Raw genomic sequence first — 12,469 nt, forward strand, 5'->3', positions numbered from 1 at the left:
CTGCTTTTTAATTGCTTTTACCGGTGAAGGTGATAAAACATGCCAGTTTGTTTTGATTGAGGCAAAGCTCCTTGAAGCACTGCGTCCCCCAGGACATTAAAAAGCCCCTTCAACCCCACCTGCTCGCTTTTGTGCCTGCAGCCTCACCATCAGCAGCATCCAGCATAACAAAGGCCCCTCATTAGGGAAGAAAGCACTTTTTCAACTTCAGGATCGCTGTGATAAGATTCTTGAAGAGAGGAAGCTGAGCAGTGTTCAGATTTGGTCTGAAACTAAAGACTTGAAACTTTGCCTTTAATCATTTTTTATTTTCTCACTCAGTTTTTCTCTCTGTCAACAACCAACCAACTCTGTCAACAACCAAAATAAAGTGCAACAGAATAATGCAGTTACAACTGGTTGGCCCATGAAAGAAAGTCATTGTTTGGTTTTCCAACAGACAATGAGTCTCATTATTGAATTTACTCCTTTTAATCGAGCAGCAACCTCGGGCTGAAAACTGAAGCTAACACTCAAAGTGTCAAAAACCAAGCTAGCAGCTAGTGTTAAGTTTACATCCACTCTATCAACCAAATATGGTCCCAGAATTCAGGCTTCATAACGGGAGTCTACAAACAAATGGGTGATGTTACGGTGGCCATGTCAAACATTTTTGTACAGTCTATGCTTTTAGTGTGGCATACAACAATGTAATTTCTTCTGCTGAAGAGAATTATGTTTGGGTTTTTTTACATTTTGATTAAGTTTGATCAGAAAAACATGGGTTTATTTGTCTGTGTTATGGTTAATACACAATAGAGACACAGCTGTACATTATCATCATATCAATGGGCATACATTTTACTGATATAAGAAGTAATTCTTGATTTATCACTGATCTGAAATTAATTGATATGAACTTGTGGCCTGAGTTTTGAATCTGAGTCTTCTCTCTATCTGCTGCCTTAAAGCCAAAATGATGTTATGAATGTGTCATAACATGCTTCGATGTATCATGAAATATTAATCACTGTACTTACAAGAAAATATGAGCCTGATGAGTCTTCCACAGTGTGAATTACGTGCCGCAAGTGAGTGCAGGCACGCCAGTAAGTCACCCATCTAATCTCTCCTCAAGGTTTTAGTGCTACCTGCTGTGTTGAGGCTGGGGATATTACTACAGTCTCTTCTCCAAATGTCTGAGGAGGTTTATCTCATCAGCTGCAGCTTCATCAGTAAAACATGTCCGAATATGGACTATAAACATTTGACATTGGACACTGTTTAGACAGGGGAGCAATGGCTGAAGATATGCAGTCTCTTCCATTACCTGAAGACCAAACTCTGTTTAATAATTGCCCTGGGAGTGAGACACTGCTGTTGCCACCATTATTTGCATTTCTTTTATGTCACTTAGCTGAAGCCGCGCCTGCACAGGTAGTTGGCAACACTGAATAACCAGGATAAGGTACATGCAACAATATCCCGTTTTCTTTTTGACTACTCCAGCTGGCATATTCAGGTTTCTCATAAATAGAATAAGGTCCAACCTGGGTTTCTGAAAACAGGATATTGTGTTTATATGCTCAAACACATTAACAGGATACTCCATAAACCCAATCATAAACAGGTTATTCATGTCTAAATAAACACACTCATTGATGACATTGGTGATGTCAACGGTGGTGCCCTGGAACGTGCTCCAAACTCTGACCGGCTCCATCTCTCACTTCACTGGGGGCATGTGTCATAGTTTGTTTGTACTGTATATGACCTCAACAACATAACCACATGATCACTGATCCCGAACACAGGCAGCCACCTCTGCACTGCGTATAGCGGTCATCCGGTGCAGGAACAAGACAGCACCCCACATTTCCATTGTCACACCAGTCCTTATTCACAGTAAAGCACACGCCTCCTTCCCTTCTCTCACTAGAGTCCTCCGCTCTGTCAGATCAGCATATAGAAAAGAGTCACCTGGTTGAATGCCAGGCCTTAGTCAAGTTTCAGTAAGACAAGGAACATTACAGTTCTATCTCACACAGGCCCCAACTTCTACTGGATTCTATTGGTAAAACTCTCCTCCAATCACATTCGCCTACTGAAATCGGCATAAAAATGCTGGCCAGTCAAGAGGTGCCACCTGAATATGTGCAATAGCCCACAGTATGTATAAGAGCCGTATGACGGCTTAAGCATCCTTTAACTCTTAAGTGGTCAGCAATTTGCCCACTGTTTGCTATGGTTTACCTTGGCACCATTAGAACATTAGAACACCTTTATGCCCCTTTATATAGTATAACATTTAGCACAAATTTTGTACAAATTTAGCAGAGCTGGCAGAGAGGCAACTGGAAACATCCTTGCGTACATCAGGAGGTTATATAAACAAAAATGATAACATATGAAAGTTGTATCAACAGCTTGTTCCACTGGCCTAAATTGGCACCAAAAAAAGTCAATGAATACTGTTTTAAGGATATAGTCTGCAAGAGCAAGGTTTTGTTCCTTCCTTGTTACAAAAATTACAGCACGTGTCAATTTTTTCATTTTGCTAAACTATTGCTAACTTTTTAAAATGTCAGAAAAAAAGCCAACAACCATTGTGACAAGTGGAACTAAAAGTACCTGAATAAGATTTGAACCTGATCATCTCATATCACCCAAACATCAATCAATCCAAGGAGTCATGCTACAGCACATTGGTGTGTGTGGTACTGTACAGTATGGTGTTGTAAAGCAGATAAGTAAACACACCCACGCAGTATAACCTGTGATTTCCCCTCAGAGCGCTGACACACCAGGAAGCTACGCTGTCGCCCTCTCAGCCGTCTGCAGGATTGTCTCCCAGGCGGCTTGGTGAGTGCAGGCTGTCACTCGCAGGAAGGCTTGCCTTTAGCTATGTGAGCTGCTAAGGGGCCACTGGGCTCTGGAGCTTATTACTTAACTATGCTGCTGTCACTCAGTGCAGAGGAGATGCCGGGAGACGAGGGAAGGTTAGAGAGGAGGAATGGTGAGGCTCATTCATTGACCTGCCCAAAGAGGCTCAACAAATCCTCCCCGAGGTTTATTTCATATTTGATAGTAAAAGGGTTTGAAAGAGGCCACCCAAGCAGCATAAACAAGCCGAAGGGGAGTCAGGATCTGTAGTCAAACACAATAAATAAACCCCATCGATCCAAAGGAGGTTTGTGGGTGGCAATTGGGCTGTCGCTGCAGTTCATGAGCTATGGCCCCACTCTGGCAGGCCGGCAGATAGTGGCTGTTGGGAACAGGTAAGACAATGCAAGGCCAAGAAAGTTATGAATCCTCTTTAAGGAATAATCCCTCCTGAGATTCTCATGCACCATCAGATGGCTTCAATTTATTATGTTTGACAGTTATTATCAATGTTGCTGTTGCAATTAACCACCCTGCCTGGTGAGTGTTTTCTGAGCGTTCCAGAATTCTTTGAGACATCCCGAAAATAACTTATTTACTTTAGTATCAGTGCTTTTTTTAAAATGATGTTTTTCCAGTACACGATAAGCTATGTGTGCATTTGACTAGCATTACAAGGGAACATTGTAATTCAGGAATTCCCCTTTAGTCTATCTTTCATGATGCATTCTCACACCATGATCAAAGTTGGAGTTTCAGTGAAAATTACTGACTAAATCCCAAGATTATCTCTGGAGAACAATATAACATTGTAGATTTCTGAATATTTTGAAGCCTTCTAGATTTGCTGTTATATAATTTCTGCTGCAACCTCTATAATTCTCACTCAGTTGGGGAAGAAAGAAAGAAACTTGCAGACGCCAGACATTCAAGTCTCATGTATTAAAGGGAAATTTCGGTTTATTTCAACCCATCTCCTATCGTCCTAAATTTGTTTCAAGTGACTAGTGACATAAAAATAATAGTTAGCATGTTAGCCGTTAGCCTAGATACAGCCGGGGCGCATAGTAGCATCAGACCTGTTAAAACGTAATTGAACGGGCATACCTTCAAGTGCAAAGTTAGTCCACTAAACAAGCTTTTTTTCCACAAAGACCTCCTCATATCGTTAGGATAAATGTCAGAGAACATATAGAAAACGACATGTAAACGTGTTGTCTTACCTTACCGGTGTGCTGCCATGTTTGTTTACCATTTAGCTCTGCTTTCCAAAGCGCGGCCGAAATCTCGCGAGAACAAACAGCAACAGCTGGAAGGCAGAACCGGACAGTAGCCTGAAAAGTTCATTAATTTATTTTATGAAAGATTTATAGAATAATGGCTGACTTTTTTTTATGAGATCGCTGCTTGTTCTCACGATATTTCGGCCACGCTTTGGAAAGCAGAGCTAGATGGTAAACAAACACACCACCACACCCATAAGGTAAGACAACACGTTTACATGTCGTTTTCTATATGTTCTCTGACATTTATCCTAAAGATATGAGGTGGTCTTTGTGGAAAAAAAGCTTGTTTAGTGGACTAACTTTGCACTTGAAAGTTGCCCATTCACTTACGTTTTAACAGGTCTGATGCTACTATGCGCCCCGGCTGTATCTAGGCTAACGGCTAACATGCTAACTATTATTTTTATGTCACTAGTCACTTGAAACAAATTTAGGACGATAGGAGACAGGTTGAAATAAACCGAAATTTCCCTTTAAAGCTGCACTAATCTATATTTTATTATTCACATTAGATGAAATGAGTGTGTAATGAGAATTATCACCTGACTCTGCAGCTCCCCTCAGCTCTATGGAGGCTTTTAGCATCTAAACTCATTGTTTTGGTTTTACTGCCCTCAAATTGACTGTTTTGGTTTGGTCTCACAGTTGTCATGAAAGACAGTGACAAAGCTCTGATAAATAGATTGTACACTGCCTGTACAGCCCAAATAGCAGAACAAGTTAGTAATTTGCTGTTAAAGAAAGGGGAACTTTTTTTTCAGCTAAAGAGATATTTCCCCTACAAGTTAAACCAAAACAGAGCAGAGAGTGCATAGTACTGCACCTACATTCACCAGGAGGCCAAAAACACAACTCCTAAGAGACTGTTTGTTACTTGCAGTGTGTGTGTGTGTGTGTGTGTGTGTGTGTGTGTGTGTGTGTGTGTGGGTGGGTGGGTGGGTGTGTGGGTGTGTGGGTGTACATTCACCTCAACCACCCATTGGATGTGGGGCATGCATGACATAGTCCTGTATGGTGACCCCTAAACTCCATCTATGTATCTATATTATGGCGTTCATCATTTTCAAGCAACTTTCGATCATCAAGGGTATGGTTTTAAGATCTAAAAACGGCCACTGTTTCAAGTTCCTGATATTATCCTGGCCACTGTTGCCACTGTTGTGTATATTATGGTTTATTTGGGGAAAAAAAGTCAAATATATGCACATATCACTAATGCTGGCTGTTTGCACACTATGAATTTTGGTTTTGTGCATTAGGATGGGTGGCTGTCTTGCACCCATATTCTATTCAAGTGCGCACACATCTTGTGCCATGATACGATTTGAAAGGAGGATTTGCATTGTGTTTAAAAAATTTACTGTTTGTTTTGGTCATAACTCCCTCTGTGCTGTTAGCTTGTTGCATTAATGCATACATTTGTTGTGAATATGGTAGAGGGAGGGCCATTCATTGTCACTCCGGAAGGCTCAAGAAAAAATATTTATATCAGCAATAACAACGTTCGAAGGTAAAGTTCTGAGGCAAAATATGATTCATGCTATTGGGCTATATAAATAAAATCTAATTAAACTGAATTAAATTATATGTCAATGTTGCCTTCATCTTGTGCAGATATTGCAAAAGATTGCGGGGTGATACGTTCTGCGTCAGTGGTGTTGTGAAATACGTTGATGTGGACTTATGAAAATCAGAAGGATAACTACTCTTATAAAATTTGCTCCAACTCTGTCTCAGAGTACTGAAACATGCAAAGGATTGAGGTAGAATAGACTTCAGGGGGTGTGACACGGATGTTCAGGGAACCTGGGGAAGACTCAGTGTAGCATGGACAGCGATGTAAAGCTGGTAGTTAGAGCTAACCAGCCATGAGCAGCTACTGTCAGACTCTGTAAGTTGGGAGTCTGGTGGAGCTTGGACAGTCATTAGAGGAGTTTTAGAGAGTCACTGTGTGGGTATCTGTATCGTGGGCCCATGTGTACTGCACAAGAATAAATGTCCTTCATGTACAATGTTGTTTATCCACTGGCTCTTATCAGGTTTGCTAATGCTATCACAGCCGGGAGCCATGTGTGAGAGGTAGACCATAAACAAATATATGTGCATACATATATATATATACACACACACACACACACACACACATATATGTATATATATATATATATAGATGGTTGAGAATCAGACTTGTTTATATATATATATATATATATATATATAAACACCCTTTAGCTGTTTTTGAATGTCAAGAATCTTTTGAAGCAGTTTGAGATGTCAAATAATTTTAGCAAATCATTCTGTGCTTCAACCTGTGATAAGTACCATGTGGGTGGACAAACAGATAATTATTAAATGTTTGAGCAGGACTGCACAAACAGATTTATTTACCAGCAGTCAAATGTAATTAGAAAGAACGAGTGAGTAAATTTCTCTTTTTGCTCGACCTCTGCCCCAAATAGCGTTTGTCAAACTACAGCTTAGCAACCATGAGTAGGCGTAGTAGGTCTGTCAAGCTTTGGATTTGAAGCACAGTTTTGTTGCACAGTTCTGTTTCTTTGTTTCCATGTCTTCTCCACGGATTAGCAGTTGGGGAGGATGCTGATTTCTTGCATGGCACATGTACCTGTAGCTTTGGCACAATATCATTGTTTTAAGCCATCAGCTGCATACTCAAAACCAAATTAAATCGTTGTTGCTCTAAAACAAGTCAGCTCGACACAAAAGTTAGCTTAATTAGCTAATAAGCCACAACTGATAAAATCTGATCACAACAGTTGCCATTTCAGCTGGCAAAACTGACAGATGCCAACTAAAAATGCATACCATTTAATTGAGGAATCATTGCTTCAAAAATGACTCTGAACTTTGAACGGTAAACCTGCCACTATCTTATAATGAAGAGAACTCTGTCTGTGGGTGTGTCTGTGTGTCTTTTCCTCGTTTTTCTTCTCACTGACTTGGTCAATCCATGTGAAATTTGGCACAGTGGTAGAGGGTCATGGGAGGATGCGAATGAAGCAATATTACATCAATTGGCCAAAGGGGGGCGCTATAGCTACCGATTGAAATTGCAAACTTTGAATGGGCAGATCTCATGCCCCGTATGTCGTAGAGACATGAAACTTTGCACAGAGATGAGGAACAAATTTGCCTCAAGAACCCATAACTTCCGGTTATATAGATTTCCATTTTGAATTTTTTGAAAAACACTTCAAATCGATCTCTTCCTAGGAAGTCTGACCGATCTGCATGAAACTCCATGAACATAATCTAGGGACCAATATCTAAAGTTCCCTCTTGACAAAAGTTGGAAAACTTACTAAAACTGAGCTTCTATAAGGCAATGAATATTGCGGAGGGCGTGGCTCATCACATAAAGGTGTATAACATCTCAAGGGTTTCACCGATCACCATGCAACTTTGTAGGCATATGACCACACATAATCTGAGGGGACCCTTCCATTATTGACCCGATCAAACAAAATGGGGCGCTAGAGAGCTAATTTCTTATCTAAAAAACAAAACAATGGCTCGTGTTGGAGCATTGTGCCAACAAAATAAATTGCAACATTTCGTGCAGCTTTCATAGAATACCTCTGTGGGATAGGGAGACGCCAGTAGCCAGTTGTGCTACCAGTGGAACCTAACACTGTCCATACACTGCCCCTTGCAGACCATTTGACAAGGATGACAACTGCCAGCCAAAGAGGAAAACAGATCTACGTTGAAACACTTACACTTGAAGAAAAAACCTGTTTTAAGAGTGCTGTAAACATAGTGGGAGTAATGTTCTTAGCTAAAGTTATTGTTTTGACCTGGTCTTAGTGCAAATGAAAGCATGGCACAGTATCTGCAAAAACAAGCACTTTTAATGGATGTAAATAGTACTGGACCAATTAAAAAAATTGTGGTTCATACAAGTCACTTAGGGGGCTTTCATGTCAGGGATCAGGGCTTTGATCTGAATATAATTAACCCCAAAGTCCAGTTTGTTTGATTGGTGTGAATACCGTGTGCCGTACCTGGGCGCGGATTGCCAATTCCAATCGAAAAGGAGTTGTCGAGTATGGGTTATGTGTACTCCGGTATGGTACACATCAGGTGTGAACACCAACTGTACCAAAATACAGAAGTGGACTGATATTTAACATTATACAAGGAGTTTTAACCAGTTTTGAAATATGAAATAGTCTCAGTTTAACAGTGATGCCTCTATATCGGATAGCACTAGAGCCCAGACCCAGATCTGGCTCTGCTGCCGCCTTTTGACCTGCAGCTGGAACTCCAGCAGGAGGGAGAAAGCTCTGTGCCCAACAGCAGCGACTCCTCCTCCCGCTAGGAACAGAGCTCTGCCCGGTCCTCAATGATGAAGGTTCCCGGGGCAGCGGTGTTCATTTGCGGCACCCTTTTCTACTCTGTAGCACAACAAAAATGTCACGTGGATGACGCAAGTGTACTCAGGTACTAATGTGAAAGTTGAGCAGTGGTGGAGTGGAGGGGTGGGCGCAATCATACTCAGGCAGGGTACCAATCAATCGTACCTAATATGAAAATGCCCTTAGACACAAAAACATGGAAAAATAGAGTCCAGCTTGAGTTAATTGTCACAGAATTGTTTGCAGTCTTTTGGTGTGTACATTCTTGATTTGGCCTTTTGTGTGGTTGAGATTAAAGATATGTTGCTCTGCATTTGACTCCAGCCTAAAGGTAAATGTCACAGTCACACATACTGCAAAGGTTCAGGTGAAACAGCAGAATCTGTGTGACTTTTATATAGCATGTTTCAGCTCTCCAGATCATTTTGTGTATTGTTTGATCCTCAGCAGCAATTATAGCACAAGTAAAGACAGGGTTATCACTGCAAACATCTTGAATGAAAACAGTTGAAGAATAACAATAGCACTCCCTGCTCTCTTATTGTTCTGCATGCACGCCTTCTTTTCATATCTATTCAGCCTCACTGAGTGCTCCCATCACAAATAGTCTGCAAAAGTCAAAGTTCACGGGCCAAGGGCTGAAGGCGGCAAAACAGAATTAATATTCATTTCACAAATGCTGTCTCCCAGTGTCTGAAAATAAACTATCTAAAGCAATTAACCTTCTGTCCTGGACGTGATGTGTGGGCAACTTAACAAGGATGTTCCGTGCTTTTAATTACTCTCCAAAGTTGCAGAGCCTAACCAGGATTATAAGTTATTTCAAGGTAAAGTGGAGCGGTGACAGGAACGTGGCCACTTGAGAGATAACTGACATCAGTGCTTACAACTGGAATGACTGTTTTCGAGTGTGCATCAGAGTGGAACTCAATGTAATGTGCAGCAGGTCTTTTCTATCTGCCAAGTGCAATAACAATTCATATTCAAATTCAAACTCCGGTAATTCTTGCAGCAGAGTAAGCCAGCAGTCAATAAGGAGGAGAGTGAATACTGTTGATGCCAGCAGACTGTGTCATGACCCCCCCTAGTAATATTCAGTAAAATGTAATATTGCATTATAGAGACGATGGAGTCCAGTTGCCAGTGTATTGCTGCTTGAGATGTTGTTTATGAGGACTGAGTGGTTATGAATTTTGAAGTAGCTGTAATAGACATGATATTGTGGATGTGAGGTGACTACAATATGGCCTGGCTAGCAAGTATGTAGTTCTTGAAAAATGATGATTTGCAGTGTGAATATTACTTGGTTATATGGTTATTTGTTTCATTCTTTTAGAGTAAAAACATTCTTATTATCTTGAGGACTTTTTTCAGTTGTGATTTTTGTCAACCATAAGACACACATAATTCCCTCCATATCTGACCTTATCAATATTTATACACATACCAATATTCTACTCTTGGTTAAAAGTAGAGTAATTGAGTGAAAGGGTGTGGAGATGGAGTGTATATTGTGGACATCCCACACAATTCCTACTGTTTACATGAACGACTATCGCACACAGAGGAGGGTCATTACAGTACAGGTCTCCTGATTAAAAATCAGTCAGGGCTATCAGATTGTAGTCTCTCTTCAACTCCCTCATCGTACTTCTTTTCTATGCACTATGGAATCACTCTATATCATACTTTAATCCTAATAAAGGATTATCTGCTGAAATCTGAAACAATCCAAAACTCCACATTGCCTCATCTCAGTTGTTAACTGTACAGGTAGTATTATTAAAGGCAGAAAGATGGAACCTTCCAAGCTAAAAATAACAATAAACAAACAAACAAACAAACCACAAAGCTAAAAGCTTTAATACATATTGCAACAGTTACTTCTTCCAAACAACATTGAGTAGATAGATCCAGTCAATTTCACTTTCCTCTTTGCCCAAATCGTTTTGATGCTGCAATATCACTGCAGTATTTCTGAATACATGATGTGGGAATGCAGGGTAGGTGTAGGCTATTTATTAGTATGATAGTATGATCCCAATGATGCACTTAACAAAGAATATGAAGATGGGGTAAAAAAAAAATATATATATACAGTGGTGTGAAAAAGTGTTTGCCCCCTTCCTGATTTCTTACTTTTTTGCATGTTTTCCGCACTTAAATATTTCAGATCATCAAACAAATTTAAACATTAGTCAAAGATAACANTATATATATATATATATATATATATATATACATATAATCATGTTATATATTGTTGTGTTTCTTTCTGATTCCTCACAGCTGATTCAAGCTCTTGCTAAGTACTTTATCCCTCCCTTCATAGTAAACATGGCCAAAGTTTCAAATAATGAGGTAATGTCTGTGAACATAAATCTCAGGCTTCTGGACTCCCAGTTTCCAACAGTTTTCCTCTATTCTGGCTACAGTATGACATCACAGCATGCCGCATTTCTTGGTCATCTGCTCTGAGCACACTACTGCAAGTCTTTACATCATGTAGCCTACACCTCTACATGAAGCTGCATGTGAACATCAGGGAAACATGTACATTTGGTCGCCAGTGTAGTAAACATCCTCCTGATTTCCGATCACATTCCTGCTGGAACATGTCTGGTTGGGTTTAGAAGCTATTATTGGTGTTTTTTCATGGTAGAAAGTGCAGCTATTCTCCGTTACAGTCATTCCCTGGCTGTAATGATGCTGCAGACACTGAAATACAGAAGATCCGGAAATGCTGACCAATTACAGCAAGCTCGAGGCTTTTTAGGATTGGGGGTTAAAGAGGCAGGTACTAAAACTGAGCCATCTCAGACAGAGGGTGAATTCAGGTGTTCAGACAGGAGGTGTTTTTTTTTTTCTTTGTTTCTTTAATTGCCATTAAAGCATGAAAACATGTTCTAATAGAAACCTTAAATAAAGCAGTAAAGCATGATCCTGAAAATGACCATAATAGGTCCCCTAAAAGAATTTCTCCTTAAACCCAGTACATAGCTTTCAGCCATCTGAGCAACAAGACAGGTACTTTGCCCCAAAATGTGAATGATTGTTTCTCATAGATGATACATACTATCAGCCTTTAAAACAAACACCATTTTAGAAAATTACCCATGTCATTGTGTTTTTCTCTGCTTTACTTTCAGCTTGTGTAGTTAAACATGTTATTCATAAACACATTACCTTCTGTTACTGAGGGAATCTATCCATTCAATCAAACCGCCTGCATAAACATCTTCATCAATTCAAAGCTTCATTACAGCACTGTCAGCTTTCTGTTTGGGGAATAGCTTGTTTGTTCTCTCTCATAACTGTGATTATTGAATTCTCAGACTAAACTACAGATTGTATTAAGCATTTAATTGGCAAATTGAGCAAATTTGCATTCCCACTACATTCACAAGAGATGATTCAAAAAGAAAATGGAACTAACCGGCATTTAAAGTGTGCAAACCTTCAAGTTAAGTTGGGAAGTTTGTCAGTCCAATGCCTTCTTGAAGCTAACGTCAGAGTTCTGGATATCACCAGCCTTTTAAGAGCCTTTCTAGTGATTTAGCATTGCACTTATGGATTAAACAATGAATGGTCAAATTGTTACAGCAGAGGCTGAGGTGTCAGGACATTTAATCCCAAAAATGCTGGATCCTACACTTCCCATAATGCAACTTAAATGTGTCTCTTTGTGAAACCTTCCCTGCCTTGTCAAAGCCCAATCAGCCATAGATATATATACATAGATGCTGCACCCTGGCTTGTGGGATGCGTCAATACTGCCGCCATCTTGCCTAGGTGCTCTGACCGGTTCAGACCCGTGTCAGACTCGGCAAAAATGCCACATTTTTGCTCTGCATTTGGGTGTACGAACGAAAGAAGTGTTAAAACCAAGCAGAAGGGAATAACATTCTACAGGTAAGAAGTTGTTTTACAATATTTTACTGTTAC

The sequence above is a fragment of the Epinephelus moara genome, chromosome 7 (genome assembly GCF_006386435.1).
Source record: "Epinephelus moara isolate mb chromosome 7, YSFRI_EMoa_1.0, whole genome shotgun sequence".
NCBI lineage: Eukaryota > Metazoa > Chordata > Actinopteri > Perciformes > Serranidae > Epinephelus > Epinephelus moara.